This window comes from Phocoena sinus, chromosome 1 (genome assembly GCF_008692025.1).
Source record: "Phocoena sinus isolate mPhoSin1 chromosome 1, mPhoSin1.pri, whole genome shotgun sequence".
NCBI lineage: Eukaryota > Metazoa > Chordata > Mammalia > Artiodactyla > Phocoenidae > Phocoena > Phocoena sinus.
The window spans coordinates 34065979-34091501 of NC_045763.1; the positions used below are offsets into that span (position 1 = coordinate 34065979).

The window sequence follows — 25523 nt, forward strand, 5'->3', positions numbered from 1 at the left end:
ATCTATAAGCATTTTTATTTATCATCCTTTGTTTTTTAGTACCTAGAGCATTAGTCATATGTTTATGAGCCATTTTCACTTCTCTGGACTACCTGTTTACATCTTTGCACACTTTTTTCAACTTGGTTGTTTTTTTCGTTGGTTGATGGAATTCTCATCCTAAGAATAATAACAGGTAGCTTTCTATGCAGGAGGCACTGCTCTAGGCTCTCTGCAAGTTTCACAGCATTGAATCAAAACCCCAAGAGGGAAGTTGGAGCGTCAATCCACGTTTATGGCCGAGGAAAGAGAGGCTTGGAGACTTCAAATGACATCTGAGGTCGCACGTCTCTGATGGGGGACAGGCCAGAGTCTGAGGGCCTCGCTGAATGAACCGTTTCATCCTCAAATGAGATATCTGAAAAGCTCCCTCTCCCCGACATCTAACCTATAAAGAAGATTCCTTCCTTAAATTGTCCCTCTTTCTGTTACTTATCCTTTACTTTACTTGTGGAGTCTAAGTACATATTGATATAATATGCCAGGTAGGAAACTGAAGTTCAGTTTCTAACAGAGGCAATCACAAAATGGAATTGGACCCTGTACCTTAGACGGGACACGGACATGTTGGGAACATGCCTGGAGGAGTGAGAAGCAGGATTTGGGTGGGGGCAGAATTTACACATGGGGGTAAAGAGTCAGGGGACGTGGAAGCTGAGGTGGGACCCCAGCTGGGAAGGGGCTGGCAGGCAGCTTCCAAAGGTCAGGTTGGCAGTTTTCAGGACTCTCCCCTGGGGGCAACATGGGGTGAGAAAGTCTGGTACCAGGGAGTGGGGTGAGGATTAGCTTAGCTAGAAATCATCATGTAGTCCAAAGAGCGATCTCACCTAGCCTGGCATGTCCAATGACCTGGCACTGGGAGCAGTAAGGATGCTCGTCTTACAGGGTGACAAACACACCTGTGTATGTGGAAGTGCTGGGGATCCCTTGTGTGAAAACCACACCTGACAGAGGCGGAATTTGGGGCTTCAGTGGCAGTTTTAATGAGGTTCTTTTTTAGCTCCCAAAATACCAATGTCGCACGTGGGTTTCTGGGTTAGAGACCCACCACCGAGCTGTCACATGGCTTGGCTACCCTCATCTCAGGGAACACACGCAGTACTTCAGTCTCCCTTGGACACAGTACACAACGGAGGGGGAAGGATCATCTGCATGCCATTTGCCATTTTTCTTCTGAGAAAAGGGCAGTCAAGTTAACAAAATAGGAAAAAAATATGTGGGAAACTGACTTGCTAAAACGAACATGCAGAAACAAGTTTTAGAGTCACAATTCAGCATTCATTTTGGGGTGTTTTTTTTTCAGCTTTGACCTCAGATAACTTTAGTGTTTCCCAAAATGTTTCTGTATAGCACTCTAGTTCAGCGATCTTATACATGTATACATCTTCCTTATACAGACACACACACACGTATATAAAATCTATTCCTTATATGTACATATATAAGTATATATATAAAACCGTATGTGTATATATATGAGTGTTCTGATCAATCAAGCTTGGAAAACTGCACACAGAGCACTTTTATTTTCTCCCTGTAACACATCTTTCCACCCATGGCACTTGTGTTCTAGAAAACACACTATGGGAAATGCCGGACTTCTTTATTTCACAAGATCAGAGCCTGCTTAAAATAAAGTCTATCTTGGAGTGGCTGCCCTACTCTTTTAAACATTAGATACTTTCTAACAGACTCGTGGCGATGGTTTCCTGTCCCTTTGAGCATCTTCTGCCTGTCCTATATTTCAGGGCTACACCAACCAAATGCCCACACGCCAAGGAACAAGCCCTCTGGAAACCGTTAGGAGGCCAGGTCACCCAGACAGGCTACGCTGTGTCTCCCGGGCAGTTGCACAGTGAGGTTGGACCAATCACTTGCTCTGGACTCTGTGGTTTTCAGCTGGAGGGACTGATCCCCAGCCCGCTTGCTTTGTGAGTAGGAAATCACGGCAAGGAAGCCCTTGACCCTGCTCTCTTTCCTTCATTCCAGGAGACACCGTTCCCTGGCCCTGATGTTTTCTACCATAAGAGAAAACCGGCGTTACACCTTCCCTCTCTGATTCTGTTCTCACCACCTCCCGCCACTCTTTCACTGCCATTAGTCACCCCGATTCATAGAGTCACATGAGGCAGCCCTACAAATAAAACTAGGTTTCCATTTGTCTGCTACAGCATCAAATGAGAATGAGTTGGTGACCTTTCATCACACATAAAGGGCATACTTGGTATAGCCTAAAATATAGGTTATACGGTATATGAGAAGTTCACCTGGGGGCAGCGTCCAGGGGAGATACCTCCTCCATTCCTCTTCCAGCGTGGTTACAGGCATTGGTTTATAATTTTGCTCCTTCTCACACAGGCAACTCTAGGGGTGACTAGTAGCAGCAGGGATTCAATTACTTGATGACCCATCATGGCTCTCCTCATTAACCTGAGGAGGCTGGCGAGTCGGAGTGTATGTGGATTTATTCATTTATTTTTGGATAAATTTTTCACTTTGGAACAATCCTATATGGACAGAAAAATTGCAAAGATAGAAGAGAGTTCCCATACACCCTTCACCCAACTTCCTTTAACATTAACCCCTTCCATATCCAAGGTACTTCTGTCAAGTGGAAACTGACACTCATACATTAACTCAACTACAGACTTTATTCATATTTTCACCAGTTTTTCCACTAACATCCATTTTCTGTTCCAGGATCCCATTCAGGATCCCATATTGCATTTAGTCATCATATCCTCTTAGTCTATGGTTTTATTTTTGTTTTCAAAAAAATAAATATCACCCTCTGCTTCATGCAAGGTGGTATGCTGGGTGCCCAGCTGCCCCACAGGGAGAAACACAGATCTGATGGGTGGCAGAGTCTGGGTTTGAATGTCCACTTTGTCCCTCACTTGGGATATGGTCCTGGGCTTGTCACTCTATATACAGAGTTCTCAGGTTCCACATCTGCAGCATGGAGATGATACCTTTACCTTGTTAGAGGACTGAATAAGACAGTCTATGTGGACAGGCGTTTTGAAGGCTTAAAGACCCATTCACTTAGAGTCGTATCCAGCTCACTGTTATTATCATTAACGCAGGTGTAACGACGGTCATGAATTAGACCTGGTACCCTGTATCTAAAGCAGGATGGCCCAGAGACTGAGCTGCCTGACTGAGCTGACCATTTCAGCCTCAAATGAGATCTTTCCATAGGCTCTCAGGTATACCATAGAGAAACACAACTCTGCTTAAATTAGTGTATTCATTTCTATACTTCCTTCAAGGCTCTGCTCAAATGTCACCTTAGTGATAACTTCTCCGACCATCCTACATACAAGAGCCCCCGTATCTTTCCCCTGGCACTCTCTGAACTTCTTACCCTACTTGCTTCTCCTCCATGGCACTTAACCCATTTGACGTATTACACATTTATGAGCTCCTTTGTTCACGGTATGCCTCCCTCTGCTAGTCTATAAACTCCAGGAGAGCACTGACTGTTGTCTGTTTTGTTCACTGCTGCATCCCTGTGCCTAGGACTTGGGAAGTATTCAACAGACGTTCGGTAAGTGACTGGATTCCCAGGGTCACTCTGCAATCTCTTGCCTCCATCCTGATCATCTGAAAACAAACTCTTCCCATCCAAACACACTATTGAATTCAAATGAGAGAAAAGCTATTTGTCAAGCAGGTGGCTTTGAGCCTTCTGGGTCTTCTTTAAGGGAGAAAAAAGGAGTGATGCCCTTCTTTTAATTTAATCTCATGCTATTAATGTCCCTTCATCTGCCTCCCCTCCCATGAGCAGCTCTGCCAATTAGAAACCAGTGTCTGTCTGCTGGCTTCTCCACACTATCAATTCCAGTAGAGTCCAGGCTAGAAAAAACCTGTGAAACCCCCATACCCCACCAGCCCACTCCATTATTGAGGCTACTCAGTGTGCACATCAAAGGCCCATGGGCCTCTCAGGGCAGGAAGATGCCAGGGGATCTGGAAGACTGGCCTCAGTGAGGACACTGAGATTCAGAGAGGGGAGGGAACTGGCAACCGACACACAGTGACCTGGTGGCAGGTCCTGGACGGAACCCAGGACTCCTGGCTCTGATTCCTCTTGGGCTGGAACCACCTCCCCAGGCCCACTTTTCACCAAGGGAGATGTGCTTATTTCCTTGAGCTCCGGGCGGGCTGTCTGCCTGCCCCTGCCCGTTCCCGGGGACCTGATCACCTTGGGCAGCAGTGGGTAGAGGTCACGTTCCAAAAGCAGCAAAGCACAGGACAGTAAAGAGCCAGACAGAAAGGAAATGGGGGTCACGTTTACTGACAGCCAGGTACTCTTTATCATCATCTCACCTCACACTCACAGTGCCCTACAACAAAGGTGCCGTAACCACGTTAGATAAGCGAAAAGGAAACGCAGAGAAGTTGAAAAATGCAGCGACTCACGCGGCAAGTACCTGGCACAGCCAGAAGCAGAGTGGAGTTCCTCCCGGTTCCGAAGCCCTGTCCTCTGCCCGCCTTTTCTAGTAGAGACTCTAAAACCTCGACAGTACTCCAGAAAGGGGTGGGGCCTCAAAACACCAAGATCTGCCTCTGGTGAAGCAGCCAGAACAATCCCATTCTAGAGATGAGGAAACTGACATTTGGAAAGGAAATGCAACTTGTCTACGCCACACGGCTCGTGAGTGGTTGGATTGGCTAGACTCTGAATTTCGCGAGGACGCAGGCGCACTCCTAGTGCTTAGTCCCGCGCTGAGCTCACGGAAGGACTCCACCCACTGCCGAAGAATAAACGAATGAATGACAGAGTAGGTTAGAAGTGCAACGTCCTGTGACGCCCACGAGCCCACGTGCTTGCCTCTCAACTGCCTCCACACAGTGACCTCAGGCACGGGAGACCAGGCTGACGTAGGTGAGCACAGCCCGAACTCAACATTGACCTTCAAACCCCACGTCCCCGCCTCTGAGCCCATGGATCTGTCAGAGGTGTGGAGAGTGAGGCCGGCCCTGGTTCCCACGCAGCCCGCGGCTCCCCACCAGAGCCGGAGCTGAGCAACGAAGAGGTGTGGGAAGATGGCGGAGCAGGTAATTCTTTGACCCAAGGACTGGTGTTTACAATATGGAGTGGACTCTCTTCTCAAAAGTCTGGTGTTTGGAGCAAATTGGTCTATTTTTATTGAACCCTTTAGTAGCAACCAGTTCACAAATACTGCAGTTGTTTTTATTATTATAATTCATTTTTCATAATAATAACTGAAACTATTGTTTCCTGTTCACCTACTACGTGCGAGGCACAGATATCTCACAAGATATCTGACATAGATGGTCTCCTGTAATCCACCCAGCCACCCTGTAGGGAAGAGTGAGCATTCCATATTACAGATGAGGAAACTGAGGCTTAGGAGAGGTAAAGGAACTTGGCCAAGGTACATGCTAGAAAGCAGGAGATGCAAACTCAGGCTTGTGGGGCTCCACAGCTCATGCTCCTTCCACATGGCTGATGTGAGCTGGGGACAAAGGGGTCAGAACCACAGCTAAGCAGGCAGATGGAGGGGCTGCCAGACTTCCCAGGCAGCCAGCTGGCCAGGCTTCTCATCCACAGGCTGGACTTTCAGCACCAGGGGGCTTCTCCACATGCCTAGATGCCATCCCTAGAAGCTCTGAATCAGACAGTGGGGGTAGAACTAGGAACTCTTCCGTTACAAGCCCTCAGGTGACAGGAAAGGGCACTCTTGGTTACACCACTGCTCTCAACTCTCCTCAGGAGGTCATTCTTTCACATCTACACGCTCTTCCAGAAGGTTCCAAGACGTTTAAGATATTTGTTGAATGCTTTACAAAGGATATCATGCCTCAGAACCCGAGACCTTCCAATTTTAGGATTCTCAACAAAACAACAATAATTCTGATCATCTACAGATGGGGTGTGAAGGTCTGTCTTTATTAACCATGACAATTATTCCCAAACAGCGTGATGTTTATGAAAAGGACTTGGGAGCCCAAAGTCCTGGGTTAGTCCTTTACTAGCTGTGCAAACTTAGGCAAATCAAGTCAACCCTGGGCTGGGAAGAATGAAGATATAGGAGTGGACCAGAAAAGCCACAGGGCTCTTAGCTCTGGGTTCCTCATCTGTAAAATGGGAACCAATGGCTACCAAGTGCCTACGACAGCATGCCAGGCCCTGACACGCCGATTCTCACTTCACAGCCCCAGGGCTTCAGGAAGTAGGCTCTCCCGTGTACCGCTCTACAGCTGAGGAGGCAGGGATTCGGGGGTGCGGCGGCTTGGGGTGAGCCTGCGGCAGCACGTGACGGTATCCGAGGTCTCTCTGCCCACCGCCACCATCCCCCCCTTCTTAACCCTCCCCCACTTGGCAGATGAGTCCACAGGAGACAGTGCTCTGCAGCCCATCAGGAACCACACAAATGTATGACATCATGGTTATTAATAATGGAAGCGGCACAAGTAATCCACGATCCCTCCAGATGGACCACCTGAACGGCTGTGAACCTCCTGCACACAGAGCATCAGATGCTATTATGGCAGAGCTGGGAGGGGTCTTAGGAGCCCAACCCTTTCCTCATTTATAGGGGTGGGGGGGTGGACAAGATGGGAAGGCAGCCCTTTTCGATAGCCGAGGCAGCCCTACACCCCAAAGCCCGGGATGCACCAAGTTTGGTTTTGTGATTGTACCACGAAGACAATCAGGTCCCAGACCAGACACCAGCCTATGCCCCCTTCAAAGGTGCTGGTAAGGGAATCAGCAGTGGCCGCAAGTGTGGCCTCTCCACGGACCCTCAGTCCTGCTCCTTCATGCGGTGGGGCCTTTGTACCTGCTGTTCTTCTGCCTGGAATACTCCTTTCCCAGATCTTGGCACGGCTATCACTTTTTTTATGGTTCAGGTCTCAGGATAAACATCAGCTCCTCTGCGAGGATGCCCTAGGGCCGTCTTCGGCTTCCCCCCACCCCCTACCCCCGCCGTTCCTCCCTGACACTCTCCATCACACTGCCTTGTTGGAGTCTCTTCATGGTGTGTATCACCAGTGAGCATTACCTTGTCCATTACGATTCGTTCTCTCTTCCCACTGGAATGCAAGCATTGCCTTAAAAAGGTGCCTAGGTTCCAGTAGGCACTCAGCAAACATGCTCAGCGAATCCATCTGGATGTCTGCCTGGGTCACGGGCATCCTAGCAGCCAGTAGTCCCGCGCTCGCTCACTCACTCACTCATTCAATAAATGCTTATTGAACGTCTCCTCTGTGCCAGGCGTACTCCTAGGAGCTGGGGATTCCAATCCAACTAATGAGACCAAGCCCTTGCCCTAACCGAGCTTTGAGAGTTGATTAAAACGAAACAATAGAAGCCAGAGCTGTTTCAGTCATATCATGTGTGACCAGACAATAGCTGACGGAAAAAAGGTGGGGGGATAAGTATGGCAGAAAATGAGAGAAATGGGAAAACACTGGGGAAATGCAAACATCAGATTGGCCCTGCCAGGGCCTCCGACGTGCTCAGTACTCATCTTGGGGAGCTGGTGCCAGGCACACGCCCCCAGCTCTAGGGACGTGCCCATTGCCGCTCGTGCCTCCTGGCTGCAGCCTGGAGCACACAGGATGGCTACGTGCGTGAGTGTGTACAGGAGTGGCTATGTGCAGAGACAGGTGTGTGCATGGGTAGGAGTGTGTGTGCAGGTGTAGGGGCACAGGTGTGAATGAGTATACGGGGTCGAGTGTGCGAGCATGGGTGAGAGCGTAGGGAGATAGGGATTTGTGTTTGGAAGTGGACGTGTGAGTGTGTGTGTGTGGACTCTGGTGCCATTACTCTTCACCACAACCTCCACATCTGGTAGAACTTTACATACTAAAGTTTCCCTCCGCCCCCAACAAGTGACACAGAGTAGGTACCTGATCATCATTGAATCCATTTAAATCTTTATGTTTGCCAAATGTATTCTGCAGTGTCCACATAAAGCAGCAGAAGAGACCTGTCAACTTCTGGATGTAACCGAATGGGATGAGAGCACTGGATGAGGAGTCTGGGTTCCGGTCCCTGCTTGACCACTAACTACCGGGTGATCTTGGGCCACTGTTTAGCTGTGATCTCAGATAAGGAACTCAACTCCTCTGGGCCTCTGCTTACCCTTCATTCAAGAAGGCAGGTAGAACTTAGCAACTGGACGACATCACATCATGTCTATTGGTAGCTCCAGAAGCACTGTTTCCTGGGAGAACAAGTATGTGTAACCCGAAAAGGGCTACAGGGTCAACCAGGGAAATGCTGGGTTTGACAATGTTAAACAGGTTTTTTTTATTGCAGTACTTCTCAAAGCCTTTAATTTGCCAATATGGATTATGATTGGCCAGAAGGGTTATAGACAGCTTGCAGAATTTGCCAGACTTACTAGGATAGGGAAATCTTACTCGTGGCACAGCTTTCAGAACTCATGTTTCACAGAACATACTTTGGGGGAATCTGCTAGCAGGCACACGGGACACTTGTTAATGCCCCCTTTCTTGCAGATGACAGAACAGAAGTGGCTTTCAGTCTCCCTAAATCACAGAGCAGAGCCATGGCAAACACCAGCCCAGAATCATCCAAACCACAGTAACTGGCATGTGCACAGGGCTCTATATCTACAGAACATTCTCACTTATATGATCTCAATTTTCCCTGACAACATTCCTCTGAGGACCCTCATCCCCATTTTCCAGATGATAAAATGCAGCCCGAAAGATATTAAGGGATCTGCCCAGAGCCACTAAATGATGGACCCATTACTTGCCTTTATCATTTTTCCCTATGACCTTGATCAAGTCGTCAATAACGACATACTATATCTTACAGATAAGCAACTGTAGCCACTTCACAGAACCCCCTGCCAGATGTCGAGGTGGACACACCTGCACCTGTTCTGCACCAGCCATCACTGCTGTCCAGGATCCCAAGTAGCCTGCACTGGTTGAGAGGGGAGGAGGGGAGGGTGCTCAGAGAAATGCCCATGGAGTGAGAGCCGCTCTGGAACCACCCAGGCTGGGAGGCCCGTACTAGCTCCCTGCCAGTCGCCACACCCTCCTGACCATGCCAGGTACATCCCCCTGGGCTATATCCCCGGTGCCAGGTGCCACTCTGCAAGGGGGCAAGAGGAGCCAGATCGGTGCTAGTTTAACTCACTCCCAGTAAGCCCGGGGAGGAGCCCAAGGCCGGTCTGCTGTGACAGTCTGAAACTGCCACCGCCTCCAGGGGGAAGCGTGGCTAGGGCTGCCAAAGTCATTCGGCAGTTCCCACCGGGGTGCTTTGTCCCGCCTTGTCGGGCAGTGCGAGGCCCAGGAGGCGCGGCGGGGTGCGGGTCTGCTCGGGGCACAGGGGCCGAGTGAGGCTGTACCAGGCACGAGTGTGCGAGAGAAGTGTGAACGCGGGAACGCTGGTGTCACCCCGGGGCGGTGACAGAAGTAGCGTCTGGGAAACGCAGGCGGAGAGCGCGTGCACCAGGCAACCCCAGGCTGCGGAGGAGTCCCGGAGGTCCGGGGAGTTGGCCCGACGCGCTCCTGCACGCGCGCCCGCGCCCAGCCCTCTCCCACCCGCCGCGCTCCGAAGGGTGCTCCCGCTGCCGGCCGGCAGGGCTGCTGGCGCGCTTGGCGGTGCCGGCTCCCTGCTGCCAGGCCGCGGCGGGGCGCGGGGCGCGGGCGCTCCCTGCTTACCTGCGGACGGCCGCGGCTCCGCGGCTCTGGGCTGGGCTGCGCCGGGCTGGTCTGGGCTGCGCGCCCTGCCTCCGCGCGGCTCAGCAGCGCCCGCTTGCTCGGCTCCGCCCGGCTCGGCTCCGCCCGGCGGTGCCCGGGTCGCTCGCTGGCGGCCCACGCGGCGCGGGGTGGGCGCGGGGCGGGCTGGCGGGCGGGCGCCGGCGGCGGGCGCGGCTCTGGGCCGCCCCGCGGCCGCTTGGAAGCTCCTTATTTGGGCAGTGATGTCAGGGGAAGTCGCAGGGGCAGGACCACCCACTTCTTTCCATTCACTCCCCAGAGTTTCCTGTCGCCGAGCCCGGGGGACCCCAGCGCCCGCACGGGGCGCCTCTCCGGCCGTCTCGGCCCCGGCGTACCCGGCTTCGCTGCCCGCCGCTTGGGGTCCCCGGGCGGCCGGGTCCCGGCGGGCGGGCGGCCGCCGGCAAGGGTCTGCGTCTGGGGAATCCCCGGCTCCCGGAGGCCGCAGGGAGGGTCTGCGAGGCGGCCTCCGCGGTGACAGGCCGTGTCACTCCGGGCGCCGCCCCTCCCTCCGCGCCCGCCCCGGCTCCCGCGCTGTCATTTCCTCCCGGGCCCTCCGGGAAGGGCAGTCAGGGAAGCCCCGGTCGCTGCCGCCGCCGCCGCCGCCGCCGCCACCGCCGCGCGGGGCCCCTACTCTGCAGCAGCCCGCCCGGCGGGCGTCCATCGTCGTCCCCAGAGTGCGCGGTCCCCGCCTTGCTCTCGTGTGCCAGCCCCGCTCCGGGAAGCCCGCGCCTCCCAAGGCGGGAATATACCTTCAGGAGCGCTGGGCGGGGCAGGCCTGGCCGGGCTCCCTGGGCTCCAGTCTCAGGGTGAGGGTGGGGCCACCCCGGGGCTCCCCAACGGCCTGACTTTGCCAGAAGCTACCGGATCCCAGGTTTGGGACCTGAGCACATTGGTCCCCGCTTTGGCCAGCCCCCAGCCGGGCCCCCCACCGGGCTGCTTCCCGAAGGAGCAAAACGGCCAGGGCCTGGAGACCTCACCAGGATCTGTAGTTTACAGATGCTGCACCCGGAGGTTGACTTGTCAGGTGACTCACCCGAGGTCAGCTCTCTGCTTTACGGGGGCTGACCCTGGCTGACGCCAGGCCTGGCCTCTGCTGGCTGGGAACAACCTCAGGAGGTTCTGGGGCCTGGGGCCAAAGTCAGAACAAGAGTGCGGCAAGCTGAGTGCCCAGGGTGCCAGCTGAAGGAGGCACTCCCTCTCCAGGTCACAGAAGTTCAAGTACCCACAGGGTGACTGACTACTAAGCTGACCACGGCTTCCACAAAGGCCTCGGAGGCCCCAGGCTTCCTCTGGCTCCAAAGTGATGGCCTCAAATTCAAGGCCCTGCCGGTCACAGGAGCAGGCTCCCTCTGGCCAGAGGCCATCTAGGCCGGGGCTAGTGGCCCCAGGGATTTCTGTACTTCTCCATACAACAGCTTCCGGCAGAGCCTCCACCTTCCCTCCAAAAACAGGTTAGAGCAAACAAACCCCTCCCAGACCACCAGCTTTAATGGAGAAACCCCGACTTCCAAAGGGGAACTGCCCTGGGGAGGGAACCACAGCTCCAGGGCCCGCAGGGGGAGGAGGGAGGTGTGATCGCAGCTGGACACTCACTGGGCCTGCACACTCACGTACACAATTGCACACTCGCTGGCTGGTCGCCAAGGCCCCCAGCTGTTCTGTTGATCACCACCAGCCCAGTCCCCCCCATCTTCCATCAGCTCCCAGAGCTCAATCCCAGCTCTAATTGGGTCATCCCCTTTCTGACAAAGGCTCCATCGACCAGCTGTATCTCCTGCAGCTCAGCCCTCTGCATCCTTTGCCAGCACTCTCTCCAACCTTCCACCAGCTTTCACTTTTGGGGGTCTTTGCACAGACTTTCCTCTGTCTGAAATGCCCTCTCTACCCCTCCTGCGTCCTTCACACCCTGAATCAAGCCTGCCCTTGACATAAGTCTTTCTCTTAATTAGGGCAAGTGAGACAGGGTATCCCGTGGGATAGGACCCTGCCCCTCACTCCACTCCTGCCCTGCCCTCTGCCCTGCTTACTGTTCCTGGCTGGGAGCAGCTCCAGGCGGGAGCAAGTGGATGTCTTGTTATAATTCATATGCCCAGAGGGGTGACATTTTGTGATTTGCACAAAGGCTTAGATGACAGCCTTTTTCCTGCCCCAGGATGAGGACCCTCTCCTAGCGGTGAAGGGTGGCCCTGCCCCACTGGAAACTCCTAATGGATTCATTCACCCTCCTACGTTGCCACAGGCAACTCAATGGTTCCTGCCTCTAGAGACGTACCCATCACCCCAAGTTGCAGTCAGCTGGGAGAGGTCTCCCCTCTTTCCAGATTGGAAGCTGCCAGGATATTTCCATCTTGGTTCTCCTCTCCTGCCAAGACTGAGTTTACAAATGTTTGTTAAGTGAATGAATGATCCTGCGGGGCAAATCAAGAGACAAGCGAACCATAGGAGGGGCAGATTGATCCAATTCAGAGCTGTACCTGAGGTTCCAGGGGCCCTGGCTAGGGGCTGTGGTGGAAGGCGGGTTCTCAGTGAGACTGGACTGGATGCTCAGGAAGCTGGGCCAATGTGCCAGCCCTGCAGAGGCTGCCCTGCCAAGGCCCTTTCCTTGGACCGCTCCTTTGTTCCAACTTTCTGTGGCTTGGGATTTGTCTTCCCCCTCCTTTCTCTTAGCGAACTCCTGTGCAGCCCCATCTAGGCAGCCTGGGACATTCTCATCCCAACCCCCAAACATACAGTCCATACTTCCCTTCTATAGCAAAGTAGCACGCTATAGGCATGAGGCATGAGGAAAGTGTGTTTTATCAAGCACCTTCATTGTGCCAGACATAGTCACTCTGGATTTTCCGGAACCCTGCAAAGATCCTGCTCCTTACCCCCAAGCCGCACTTCCCATCCAGCTGTGGTCATCCTCCAGGCCAGGGGTGTCGGCCCAGAGCCTTCACTCAGCTCCTCCTACAACCAAAGCTCCTTGTCCCCTGTCTTGAGACTCAGCCCCCATCCCAATTCTGGTGCCAGTTCTCACTGAAAGCTAGAAGGTCTTCAGGACTCCAGCCTCAGAGCTCAGGGACACAGGATGGAGGCAGGCAGCCCTGCTTCAAGGCTAGAAGCCTGAGCCCAACTCTGTTCCGTGAGCCACCACCCCTACCCTGGGGCCCCAGGCACCTTTCCCACCCTGCAGCTGGATGGGCCCCAGGTGAGAAGGCAGGTGGTACCAGGTGCCAGTTCCTTCCTATCAGCCCTTTCCCTTCGTATAACTGGGCCAGGTCTTGAGAAATTCACAGAGCTTGGCCCTGGGGGCTTCCCCACATTCCTTCATTCCTCAAACATGAATCAGGCTCCTTCCCTGTTCTGGGAACGTGCAACACACAAACCTGTGTTCTAGGAGCTCTATCCAAGGATGGAGACTGGCAGGTAAACAGATCATCCCAGTGCAACTTGCTAAATGCTACAGTGCTGTTTGCCAAGCTTGGGGCAGGGCGGGGGCACATGAGGTGAGAGATAAGATTCATTCTCTTCTGGGGCTACAATTCAGGGAGAATGTGGTCCAGGTGTCCCGGCTAGATTGCTGAATGCTTGTTTCCATGGAAACACTGCACACACACACACACACACACACACACACACACACACACACACACACGCACGCACTGGGCTTGGTTCTGCTGTGAAGCCAACATCACGCTGTAGAGAATTTACAGACTAAAAGAGATTGGAGCAGGGGAAATGGTTGGCATCTGATCTGTCATCTAGGATGCTGTCTCTCTGTGAAATTTTGTTTCCAACTGCTAACAACCAAATTACAGATAACAGTTTTGGAATACACCACGGTTTCTAAGGGCTGGGGACTGCCATAGTGGCCTTGGGAGAGCTTTCAAGGTGGGGCTGAGCAACTCACCCAGTAGGCTCTCCAGGTAATTAATGTTTGGGTCTCGCACTTACTTACCAGCCACCCTCTCTCCACCCTCCTGACCCCATGGCTATGATTTCCTGTATTCAGATGCTTTGTGGCGTTTTACTGTCTGTCGATGTGTGTGTGTGTGTGTGTGGTTTGTGCTCTCTTGACAGATCTGTTACATCAGTCCTCACTTCTCACAGAGGTAGCCATCTCTCTCCTGGGACAGAGAACTAGGGACTCTTACAGTTTATGGAGTCCACCTGGGCTGCCGGTGGACTCAGTCCCAACCTCTCTCCCCAGCCTGAGGGCTGTGTTTCCAGCTTCCTGACTCAGTCAGGCACTCACTCATCCTTCATCTGATGCTGTGGGTAACATCGTGGGCCTCGGAGCCACAAGGACCTGACTTCAGTTCCCAGCCCCACTTACTGTGTGACCTTGGGCATGTTTACATGATGTTGGTGACCTTGACTTCCTCATCTTAAAGGGCTGCTATGAAGATTTGACAAGAAACTGAAATAGAGCCCTTGATGGAGCACCCAGCACCTAGTAGGTGCTCAATAAACGGTAGCAACTGTTACTTTGCTCCCATATTGTGATCCAGAATCCTGTTCCTCCTATATTGTTTATCTTCATTAATGGAGGTGCCCATCATCCCAAGCCTGAGCCAGAATCCCTCCTCCATTCCTGCTGCCCCAGTCTAGGCCACCATCATCACCCAGTTACAACAGCCTTCTCCCTGATCCCCCTGCCCATCTCCCCCTCCCATCCATTCCCCACGTAAGCGAAACTCCCTGAGACAAATTCAAGTGGGTGCCTGCCCAGCTAAACTACCCCGTCTATTAGTGCCTCTTTTAACGGCCTCAGTTCACCTGCCCAAGCCTCCCTCTCTCTGCACCACCCCATGCTCCCACCATGCAGAACTGCTCACTGTTTCCGAACCTGCTGAGTGCATTTTGCATATTTAGTCCCCTGTACTGTTATCCTTACTCCTGTACTGTTATCCATATTGCTTGGCCGGCTCCCATTCAGCCTTCCAGGTCAGCTCAGAGGCCACTTCCCCTGTGAAAGCCTCCCTGGTCCCCTGGGTGGCATTGGCTGCTTCCTTCTCTGTGAATCTCCAGCGTTTGGTACAAGTGTCCTGGCTTGTGCCCCACCATGTGCAGTCACTTCATTCATCTATCTGTTGCCCCTTTAGTTTCTGCAACTCCATGCACAGCCACGTCTTCCTCACTGCCAGGAACGTCACAGGTATTCAGAGCATACTAAGGACAGACTTCTGTGCCTCTAGCCGTCCTGTCCAGTAAACAACTACAAGAGGCCACATGGCCTCCAGCCCACTGACTAGTTTTCCCCAAATGACAAAAGCATCCTTTTTTCCTGCACTTTAGACTGAGGCTTTGGCTCAACCTGAACACCATGTCTGCCTCATTCTGGCTTTTCACCGGCGTTTCTGGGGACTCCCACAGGGCCCTGTGAACCCCAGGTGAGAAGGGTGTGGCCTTTGGTTCCAGGAAATCAGAAGATTAGCCACTCCCCCTGGCAGCTGTGAGAAGAGGTTTTCCCCAAGCCAAGGGGCCGACTTGCAAGATCATCAATAACAAGCACTATTTACTCTGCGTATGGCTTCGTGCCTTTCCATGGGAGGTGCAGCAGGAGAGCATCAGCTTCTAAGTCTTGGATTAAGGCAGTCTGTGTCCTGGCTCTGACCCTTACTAGCTGCTTAACTCTCCCGAGTCTCAGTTTTCACGGCTGTAAATGGGGAGGATAACACATCTCAGGGAAGGATGACGAAGATCAAATAAGAGCTGATAAAATTAAAGGAGTCAGTGCATTGTGAGTATCAAGCAGCTGGCCTGTAGTAGATGCTCAATAAAGGGAGCCCCTCCCCCCACCTCCACTCAAGGTCTTCGGAGGGTACTTTGATACATGAGACTCAGTCTTTGACAGTAGCTCATAAAGTAAGGGAAGGGAGGAAATGAGAATTTAATTGGACCCCATAAACATTAAGACAAGAAAAACAGTAAAAGGTCTGACAAGAAAAAGTTTCCGGAGCAGCAAGAAGGAAAGGGAAGTTCTGGGATGGCCTTAAAGCTGTCTCCCCTTGTGTGACTTTTATCCAACAGTGATTGCTACCACCCATGTGGCCAGCCCAGGGCGAGAGACTGGGGATGGGCAGGGGATGGTCACGAAGGAGTCCCCAGGCAAGACCAATGAGGCCTGATGGGACCTGTGCATCTGACAGTCTGGCTCCAGAGAGGACTTGCACACTCAGAAAATAACTACGATAACAGTGAATAAAATCAACAGATGATGCAGAAGGGATGTCAAAGAGACATGTGTATGGGAAGGGGTGGGGCCTGGTGTGAAAGCTAACTTTTGGAGCCTCCATCTAACAACAGCAAAGAAATCTAGAAATGGTCTCACTCCACCCCTGCTCAGGCTCCCTCCCTCTGCAGCTTTTCTGACCTCTCAGGGCAGGTGGTGAGAACCCCAATCCCCCATCCTTTGGCCTTGGAGTCCTCCTGCAAAGAGGGCCTGGCCTGGGCAAGATCACTCACTAGTTCCCTAAATGCAACAGGGATGTTCACATTCCGTGTCTTTCCTCATGTGCTTCCCTCCACCAGGAATGCCCTTCCTTCTCCTCCTATACCCCCATCCTCCCTTCCGTCTCCTTCGAACACTCTGGTGTTATTAATTTTTCCTGACCAGCCCCCCCACCACCACCAGTAGAATTAAAGGCCTCCTTCCCACAACTTTCCTGTAACTTGCTTTGCATACGTCATCAGAACATCTATCCCATTATAGTAAAATATTTGTATCTGATGCCCCCACTGGGTTGGGAGAGCTCTGAGGGTCTATGCCTGGCACCTAGTAGGTGCTCGACATACAGAGGACCTGGATGGCTTCCTCCCATACGTCCCAGAATTGGGGAACATGGAAGCATCTGCCCCTCTGGCTAGGGATACAGACGGAGCCCCCACTGATCCCTCAGAAGCTCAAGGCTCTTAACACAGCCATGCTCCTTCCAGCCTGAAAACCAGCCCTCTGAGGCCTGTCTCCCCCAGGCCTTCCTGCTGATTTGGGGCAACCTGCCCCTTCGACTCCACCCTGAATCTGACTGGATGAGAATCCCAGCAAGCATCCTGGGGCACCTAGTGTACCACTTAGAAGGCGCTGGGTCAGGGGAGGTTGGGAGCAGAGGCAATGTCTCCAAGCGTGGCAGGTTGGAGGAGCCGGAGACCTGGGGAGGGAAAGGTGGGCACATGGATTTGGTGGCTGGTTCTGAGCTTGGAGGTGAAGAGTCAAGAGCGATCTGGGAGTGGGGAGGAGGGGATAACAGGTAATTTTATGTGGCAGATTGATAGGACCACGTGGTGCCCAGAATTTGGCCAAACATTATTCTGGGTGTGTCTGTGAGGGTGTTTCTGGGTGAGATTAACCTTCAAATCGTTAGACTGGGTGAAGCAGATTGCTCTCCCCAGTGTGGGGGGCCTCATCCAATCCACTGAAGACCTGAATAGAGCAATGAGGCTGAGGAAGCGGGAACTCCTCAGCCTGACTGAGCTGGGACACTGGCTTCTTCTAGGCTTTGGACTCGGACTGAAACATCAGCCCTTTCTGAGTCTCCAGACTGCTGGCTTTCAGACTGGAATTTACACCAGCGGCAAGCCTGGGTCTCCTGCTTGCCAACAGTAGGACTTGGGACTTCTCAGCATCCATAATTACACGAGTCAAGCTTTGTAATAAGTCTCAGGCTCTCTCTCTCGTGCACACTATACATATATATATACTATTTCTGATGTGTGTGTGTGTGTGTGTGTGTGTGTGTGTGTGTATCCTATGTTCTGATTCCCTAGAGAACCCCAACTAATACAGAAGGTGAAGGTATACATTCCCCGGATCTCAGGAGGGTCCCACATTCCTTATTTGGCTTCTCTTTTGTCCAACAGCTCTCCAATAAGTGGGCATTTCCTACCTCCTCAAATCTGGAGTTGGCTCCATGGACCTGGGAGAGCCTCTTTGCAGATGGACAGAAGCCGTCACTCCTCTGGGGAACCCCAGTGCTAAGTATGGGCCCAGCACTCAGTGGGTGCTCAGTGTGCTAGCTGAACAAAATAGACACCTCACACTTATTTGGGGAGCCCTTGGTAGATTTGGGTACAATCACACCTGTACCTTCATGTCCTCTCCAAGGCTCTGTAAGGGGCAGGAAACGGACTGTCAGCCCCAGTTGCCAGATGAGCAAATGGAGGCCCAAAGAGGACCTAGAAGCAGTCCCGATGGCAGAGGGGCTAAGGAAGGATGCAGCCCTGGGCCCAGGTGCCGCCGCCTCACCTGAACACGTGCATCCTCTAACAGATGTTCAGTGAACACCTACTACAGGCTGGCCTTATTCTGGGGACTTAGAGTAAGTACCTTAGTGGGCAAGATGGACAAAAACCGTCCCCCCGTAGAGTTTACATTCTAGAAGGAAGAGCCAGACAATAAAGAAACTGAATAAATAAGTGAATTATATAACATGTTAGCAGGAAGTATATAAAATGGAAAGTACAAGGTAGAACAGAGTAGGGAAATCAGGAATGCAGGGCTGGGAGCTGGGTCACAAATTTAAGTAGGATAGTTAGAATAAGCCTCATTGAGAAGGTGGCATTTGAGCAATGACTTGAAGCAGGTGAAGATTGAGTCCTGTAGATACTGGGGGGAAGACCTATATAGGCAAAGACAACAGCCAGTGCAAAAGCCCTGAGGTGAGAGTGTGTCAGGCATATTACTTGGGGCCTTGTAGGCCATTGTGAGAACTGTAGCTTTAGGAGAAATAAAGGCTATGGTTGGGGGCTGGGACCCCACAGCAGGCCTCCAATGGTTACCACTCTTCCCAGAGATCCAGCTTGGGCAGGCAGTGAAAGAGTCTGAGGATGCCTGTACGGAGGAAGGAACAACAAAGAAGAGGCAGGAAGAGATTTTTCTTGATTACCATCTTCCTCAGCTTCAGCCAGACACCTCCTGGCTTTTACCTGCATAATTCCTATGGGCCTGTCTTCTTGCTGCTGGAATTTGAGGTTAGGTTCCAGAGCAGTTTGGACCCCCACTGGTGGAGAGGATACTGGACAGGTTATCTAACCTCCTAGGGGATGTGTTCAAAGCCAAAGTCAGACCCCGCTCCTAAGGGCTGTTTGAGGAAGTGGGGGGTAGCTCTCTGGGGACATGCCCCTCTCAGGGGATTTGTGAGGAGTCAACCAGATAAGGGGCAGGAAAGCACTCCAGGTAGACTGTAGAGTGCTGGCGCCCTGGCTGGCTGTCACTTTGTCACTCAGCCTCAACAGGGAGGCAGGGGCTCTGCTTTGCCTCCACTACACAATGACAGATGTAAGAAGCAGATCCATTCCCTCAGCCTAGATGGAGTCGCACTCGGTAGCCTAATTTTAGACTGAGCATCTGCTCTTCTGTCCCAGAGACTCAGCTCTGTCTGGGATTTGCTCCGCCTGGAATTGCCAGAGAAACAAATTCTGTTCTATGGGTACAGGCACTGGTGGCGTCCAGATCAGAGCTGGCCAACAGGCCCTTGCCATGGGGAGGCCCCCCAGGAGCTATGCTACACCAGGACATCTGGGTCCTCCTTCTTGTTCTCCCATCTCGTGCCCACAGCCACGGATTCCTGCTGGTGCCATCTTTGATTTCCATTCTTCCCAGCGGGTGGGTTAAGCATGGGTCTGCTTCCACCCGAACAGGAGGACCTCCTGGGGACTCTTAGCCATCCTTCTACCTGCAGCTCCCAGCACAGGTCCTGAAGAGTTCATCCCAGGTAAGTACAGCCCAGTAAGACCAAGACTAGGGAGAGCACTAAGGAAGGTGCCGCTATTGGCAAATCTTCCCAGAAAGGCTTCTCAGAGGAGGTGACTTTTGAGTTGGACTTTGAAGAGGGGGTAGGTGTTTATCAGTGGAAAAGGCCACCCAAAGAGGAGAAACAGGTGAAGAAACAAAAGCTTGAAAGAGCACTGAATGTTTGGGAACGGCTTGAGGGAGGGAGGGAGTGGAAAGTAGGGATTCTAGGTGTGTTGGGGACACAGGGCCGAACTCTAGGCTGAGGAACTGGGCTGGTGGCTGCAGGTGAGAGAGCCTGTGAAGGGGGTCTTTGGAGCCTGTGCTCCGACAGATGAGTGTGGGTAGCTTCCAGGTGTGAAACCCAGGCCCTTAAAAGTGGGAGGGCCGCCTTCCTTGCCCCCTCCGTCCATGGCCTGCCTGGTTCTGTGCGACCTTACCCCCCTACCCCTTGGCACACCAAACGGAGGGTGTGCTGGGGTTGCCCACTTGCCTCCCAGACTCCCACCTGAGCGCTGGGCTGTGCATTTCCACGCACCAGGCCATTTACCTTCCGCGCCCGGGCCACTGCAGTCACTGCTCCATCCTTGCCTCAGTCCCCAGTTCCCATGGGCAGGATCCCCTTTTGCTTCTCTGGACTCGGCTTCTCCACCTGTTGCTGCCATCTAAGATTCCTCCAAAAGCACCCTGCAGTCCGACCTGGCCTGCTCTCACCTCAGCCCTGCGCTGTGGCACAGGGGACAGCAAACCCTGCTCTCCAGGCTACAGGCGCTCTGCGTGTCCTTGTCTAATTCCTCTTAACAAGCCTTTCAGATGGTGATTATTTATCCCTTTTCACAGGTGAGGAAAAAGAGGGTTTGATGTGGTGGACTAGAGGCTGATCACACAGCCAGGAAGTGGTGGTAGGGGGGTGGACAGACCCTGGTCTGTCCTTCTTCCTCTCCCACCAGCCTCCCTCCAGCCCTGAGGGCAGGGCCGGGGCAGCTGGTACCCAGAGCACAGGCGGTCACAAGACCTCTGGCCCACTTGGGTGGAGAGTGGAAAACTGGCATTAAAGGAAGCCTTTCCCAGAGATCTTACCTCCATGCCCTTGAGAAAGCAGGAGTTAAGAGCTTATGTAAAGAGATTTACAAATATATCCTACAAAACAACATTTGGATGATTTAAGTGTTAAGGAATCAGAACCATATGGATTAAATGTCCCTGACGTTACGTATGGTTTTAAAAATTAGAAGGAAATGTACTGGGAACACACACACACACACACACACACACACACACACATACAATATGTAAGGCGAAACCACATTTTTAGCTTTGTGGACCGGGAGTTATTTGAAAAACAAGACACAGCATTCACCTAAATTCTACCCCAGCTGGCCCTCCCCCAGCCCCGCCCCTCCCCAGCCTCTGTCTTCTCCCCACCAAACAGGGCTCAGCTCCCGCCCTAGAGACCCAGCCTGAGAAAGAGGCTTCCCAGAACAGCCAGCCTGATGTTCTAACCACAGGACAGTTAGAGCCAAACAGCTGGGTCAGGAACGGCTGGGGTCTCCCAGAGACCAGATGGGTGGTCACAGGTGGCAGGAGGTACTGGGGATGCCAGTTTCCCAAGAGGGAAACTGTTAAGTACTCTCAGAGAAGACACTGTGAAGCTCTGGGGAGGCAGACACTGAGACGCAGCTCCACTTCCGGTTCGTAATTGCTTCTGTACCTCCCTCAATTCTCCCAGCCACCTGGCGAGGAAGGATTGATCACCCCCACTTCACAGGAGGGGAAACTGAGGCTCGGAAGGGCTGGGTGCTCTGCACAGCTGGCAGGCAGGAAAGCAGACCGCAGCCTGGATTTCCTTGTCACACACCCAGCGCTGGTCCCACTGTCCCTCACTGCTTGAAGCAAACCAAAAACATGAGCCTGGGCTTCCCTGGTGACACAGTGGTGGAGAGTCCGCCTGCCAATGCAGGGGACACGGGTTCGTGCCCTGGTCCGGGAGGATCCCACATGCCGCGAAGCAGCTAGGCCCGTGAGCCATGGCCGCTGAGCCTGCGCGTCCGGAACCTGTGCTCTGCAACGGGAGAGGCCACAACAGTGAGAGGCCCGCGTACCGCAAAAAAACAAACAAACAACAAAGCATGAGCCTGTGTCCAGTTTAACTCTGAAAGTTAAAAAAACCCTGGATTGTGTCAGCTGCTCAAAGTTGAAGAGTGTTTTGGGGGGACTCCCCAAATACAGATAAATCAGGTTTGGTTGTGACTCTAAGTTGTACATGGTGTCGAGCTGGGGGGAGAGGGTCTGTAATGCTCAGGTGGGGAAAAATTAGACCATCAGAAATCGCTTGGTCTTGTCCTGGGCGGGAAGAGAGAGGATGAGAAGGAAAGCCACTGCGTGCCGGGTGTCGTGCCAGATGCCAAGAGTGTGGCACCTCCCTGGACCTTCACCCAGCCTATGCAGAAGGTGGAGTTGCCTTTCTCCTGCAGAGGACACACAGGTGCAGAGATCCTAGGTAATGCTCCCAAGAGAACACCGCTGCATTCCTAACCCAGGCCTCTCCAACACCAGGCTGGTGCTCTTGTCCTAAACCCTGCCAGCTGGGGTCAAGCCTCCCCAGCAGTGGCCAGGGCTTAACCAGAAGCAGGTTTGTCAGGAGAATTAAATGCTACACAGACACAAGCCCAGCCCAGTCAGGAGGGCTGGCACCGAGTCTGTCTCATGCATGGCCAGGCCCCCGTGTCCAGTCTCGAGCCTCATGTGTGTTAAATGACCATTAAACAAATCAATGGGCGGAGAGGAAGGAGGCATCCCCGCCCCTTCTCTTTCCTCCGTCCCTCACTCACACCATTGTTTTGTGGACACAAGTGAAGGCCTTCACACTGATGTATTTATCCTGGTGACACTTTATCCTGGTCAATGGGACGCATGCTTAGCAGCCTGTTCAGACCTCTCGGGGTGCTGATTTTAAGCTGGGGATATTCTGAGGACGTGGAATAAATTCTCAGGGCAGGCACCAGGGAGAAAAGGAGACCGGGCACAAGGATGGGGCAGAGAGGGCGTGACTTTCAGCTCCGGAGCTTCCTCACTCTCCTGTACCCAGGACCTCTCCTCTTATATCTGGTTTCATCCCAAGCTGACCTGGCCACACGCTGCCAGGACAGTGTCCTCATATTGGGATCAGATCAGTCACTTTTCAAGTACTTTGGGGACTGCCTTTGCCCTCAGCCTTTCTTACGGTCAAATATGTTGGAAAAACACTGATTATTAAACAGATCTCCTGGAGATTCCCAGTGTGCACCCACTGGCAGGTGAAAAACCCAGAAGGGAGCTGGTAAAGAAAACAGCTCATTTTTAATCTGCTCTGATTGGAAAAGAACAAAGACTCCCCCTCCCTCCACCAGAGGTCCCATCCTCTGTATCCAATTTTTAAGCATACAGAGTTCTTACAGTTCTGGGCGTGAGTAGCCTAGAAGGCCCCCCTGAGGCCTTCTGCTGGCTTATTTACAGAACCCATCCTCCCACAGGTATCCCTGTTCTCTCACCAACATCCCAAATATTCTCTACTCCAGGCTTTAATCCACAGCCGCGCCCCCCGCCCACCGCCATGAGCCCCAGGCCTGTCCTGCTTAAATCTTCTCAGTGGCTTCCTTCTGCTCTTTAGACAAAGACCAGATTTCTTTCTGTGGTCTCCAAGGCCTCCCTCAGCAGCCCTGCCTGCCTCTCCTGCCTCATCTCCTCCTCACTCCACTCGAGGCACGGGGGTATTCTTTCAGTCTCCACTGCCTCAGGGCCTTTGCACATGTCGTGTCTGTTGCCTGAAACGCTCTTCCTGTATATCCCTCCCTTACCAGTTAACTCCTTTCCAAACTTCCAATTTCAACTTGCACATCAGCTCCCCAAGGAAGCTCTCCTTGACCCCTCTGTACTGGTGTACTTCTCTGCATACTCTCTGTATACCTGTGTACTCTCATACCCCGGACACACTCACTCAGCAGCACAAGCTTCGTCTTTAGAGCCCAAGAAGTATCAACATTTGTAACTCCTTTTTATTTGGGTAAGCTTTTTGTCTGATAACCAACTCCCTCACTGAAATACAAGTGCCATGGTTATGGTAACGTGTGTACTCTGCTCACCACTGAATCCCCAGAACCTGCCACGGTAGCTGCTGGCCCGCAAGTTTTCCCAGCATTCTCTGAGAGCCCCTGAGTGAGGCAGAAGATGGTGAGAGGGTCACTGTGACCTCAATCTCTTCCCCGAGCCGGATGAGTTGGAAGAACAGGGTACCCAGATTCCAGCCTCGGGTGTCTCAGAAATTCACTGTCAGAGCGTGACAGGTCACATAATGCTTCTGAGCCTCAGTTTCCTAATCTGCAAGGTTGAAAGGGTGTGCCAATACAGAATGACTCCCATTTTCATATCACATTATCGACTCAGCTCTTTCTTCCAATCCCAGGGTAATGGGCACCACTGCTTTGTGTCTGTCCAGTATCTCCTCTTCCCTTTCTTCTGGTAAGAGTTCCTCAGGGAACTGTCTTCCCCAACTTCAGTCATGATTCTGGCAGGGCTCCCCCTCACAGGCCTCCCAGTGTGTCACACTGTGTGGAAGAAGAAGCCCAAAGGCGGCAGATGAGACAGGTCAGCACAAAAAAAAGAGAGTAAAGATGAGAAATAAAGATGAGAAACGTGGGGAAAATAAGAGTCTGATGACCCGATGACATTGTATCACTTCCTGGATCTAGCCATGCCTGAGGTCCAGCCATCCAGTAAAATGAGACCATGAGATAACACCCAATCTCTCTCCTCCTCTCCCCCTCCTCTCTCTTTTCTTAAGTCAGATGGAATTCTGTTTCTGTTCCTTGCATTTGAAAGAATGTTGCCAAATACACCCAGGTCCAAAGTCATCCCATAGTACTAACCAAACAGTCTCTGAGAAGGACAGTAGTAGTTAGGCATGCTCATCTACTCTAACATGCCTCACATGTGTCACCCTGCCTAATCCTCACGACTAGCCTAGATAATAATAGAGAAATACAATGGTGTGATGGGCGATAAGGAACTCTAGAATAGGGTGTTAAAGACCTCACTTCTAATCTTGGCCCTCTGCACTAGCTGTGTGATGTTGAGCTGGTTTCTTACCTTCTCTGAGCTTACCTTTCCTCCTCTGTAGGTAGTGATGCCTACATCAAAAGCTGCCATGGGGAATGGTGAGACAAAACAAACAAGCAGTGTTTCTGACTAGGAGAGACTTAATAAACGTTAGCTCAGTCTGTCAAATCTAGAAGACCTTTCTAGAAGGATAGTTCTATATGTCTCATTTCTAAGAATTAGTGTTGGCCATGGGTAAAAGAGGAGAGGAATGTGTGAGAACCTCCCAGCTGGAGTTCAACATCCAGTTAATATCCGACACTGGCCACTGGCTGCCGACTGTGCGGTGACGCAAGATTGGCTGATGGGTGTACTTCCTCAGATGCTGGGCAGTAGGGTGCGTCCACAGGGATGGCAGCTCCAGCTGAGTGGTGACAGGTCACCAAGGGAAGGGGCCTGTTTATGGTTTCCAGATGTGTCTCAGCTGCTTCCAGTTTCCCTGGACAGTGTGGAAGGACAGGCCAGGACTCTGCAAAGGCTGACCTTGACCCCAAGTCCCCATCTAATGGGTCATTGGCTTTATTGGTGTGAGGGTGGGGTGCGTCCCTCTAGGCTGGGCTGTCTGGGAAGTTGGAAAGTCTGTGTCGCCTTCCAAAGAGCAATTCTGAAAACTGCTGCTCAGAGTAAATATTTTGGTTGCTTTTTGTGATGTGGCCGTGGGGGAGACTTCCATGGAGTGTGGTTTGCAAGTCGATTCTCCTGGGTTGTTTACTCCCTGAGATTCCCCACGGCTGGTTCCTGGCAAACATCTGCTGCGCTCCGGGGCTGCTGGGACCGCTCTCCCTAGAGAGAGGCTGAACTGGCTGGCCCTTCCTGGGGTTCTGACTGCGATGATGTACTAGGCAGCTGGCTACCAGACCTTCCCCACTGCCTGTCTCAACCTTGCCCTCCTTCGCCAGTGCTG

General features: G+C 52.6%; 1 protein-coding gene across 2 annotated transcripts in view; it reads right to left on the minus strand.

Annotated features, from left to right (window-relative positions):
- HIVEP3 (HIVEP zinc finger 3) overlaps positions 1 to 25523 on the minus strand; it is a 512038-nt gene that overhangs the window by 121774 nt on the left and 364741 nt on the right. Inside the window, exon 1 of one of the 2 annotated variants that reach the window (XM_032633304.1) lies at positions 9718 to 10194. The exons of the other annotated variant lie outside the window; for it this stretch is intronic. The gene's annotated coding sequence lies outside the window, so the exon portion shown is untranslated. Of the gene's footprint in view, positions 1 to 9717; positions 10195 to 25523 lie in introns of those variants that run through there. 2 annotated transcript variants of the gene reach the window in all.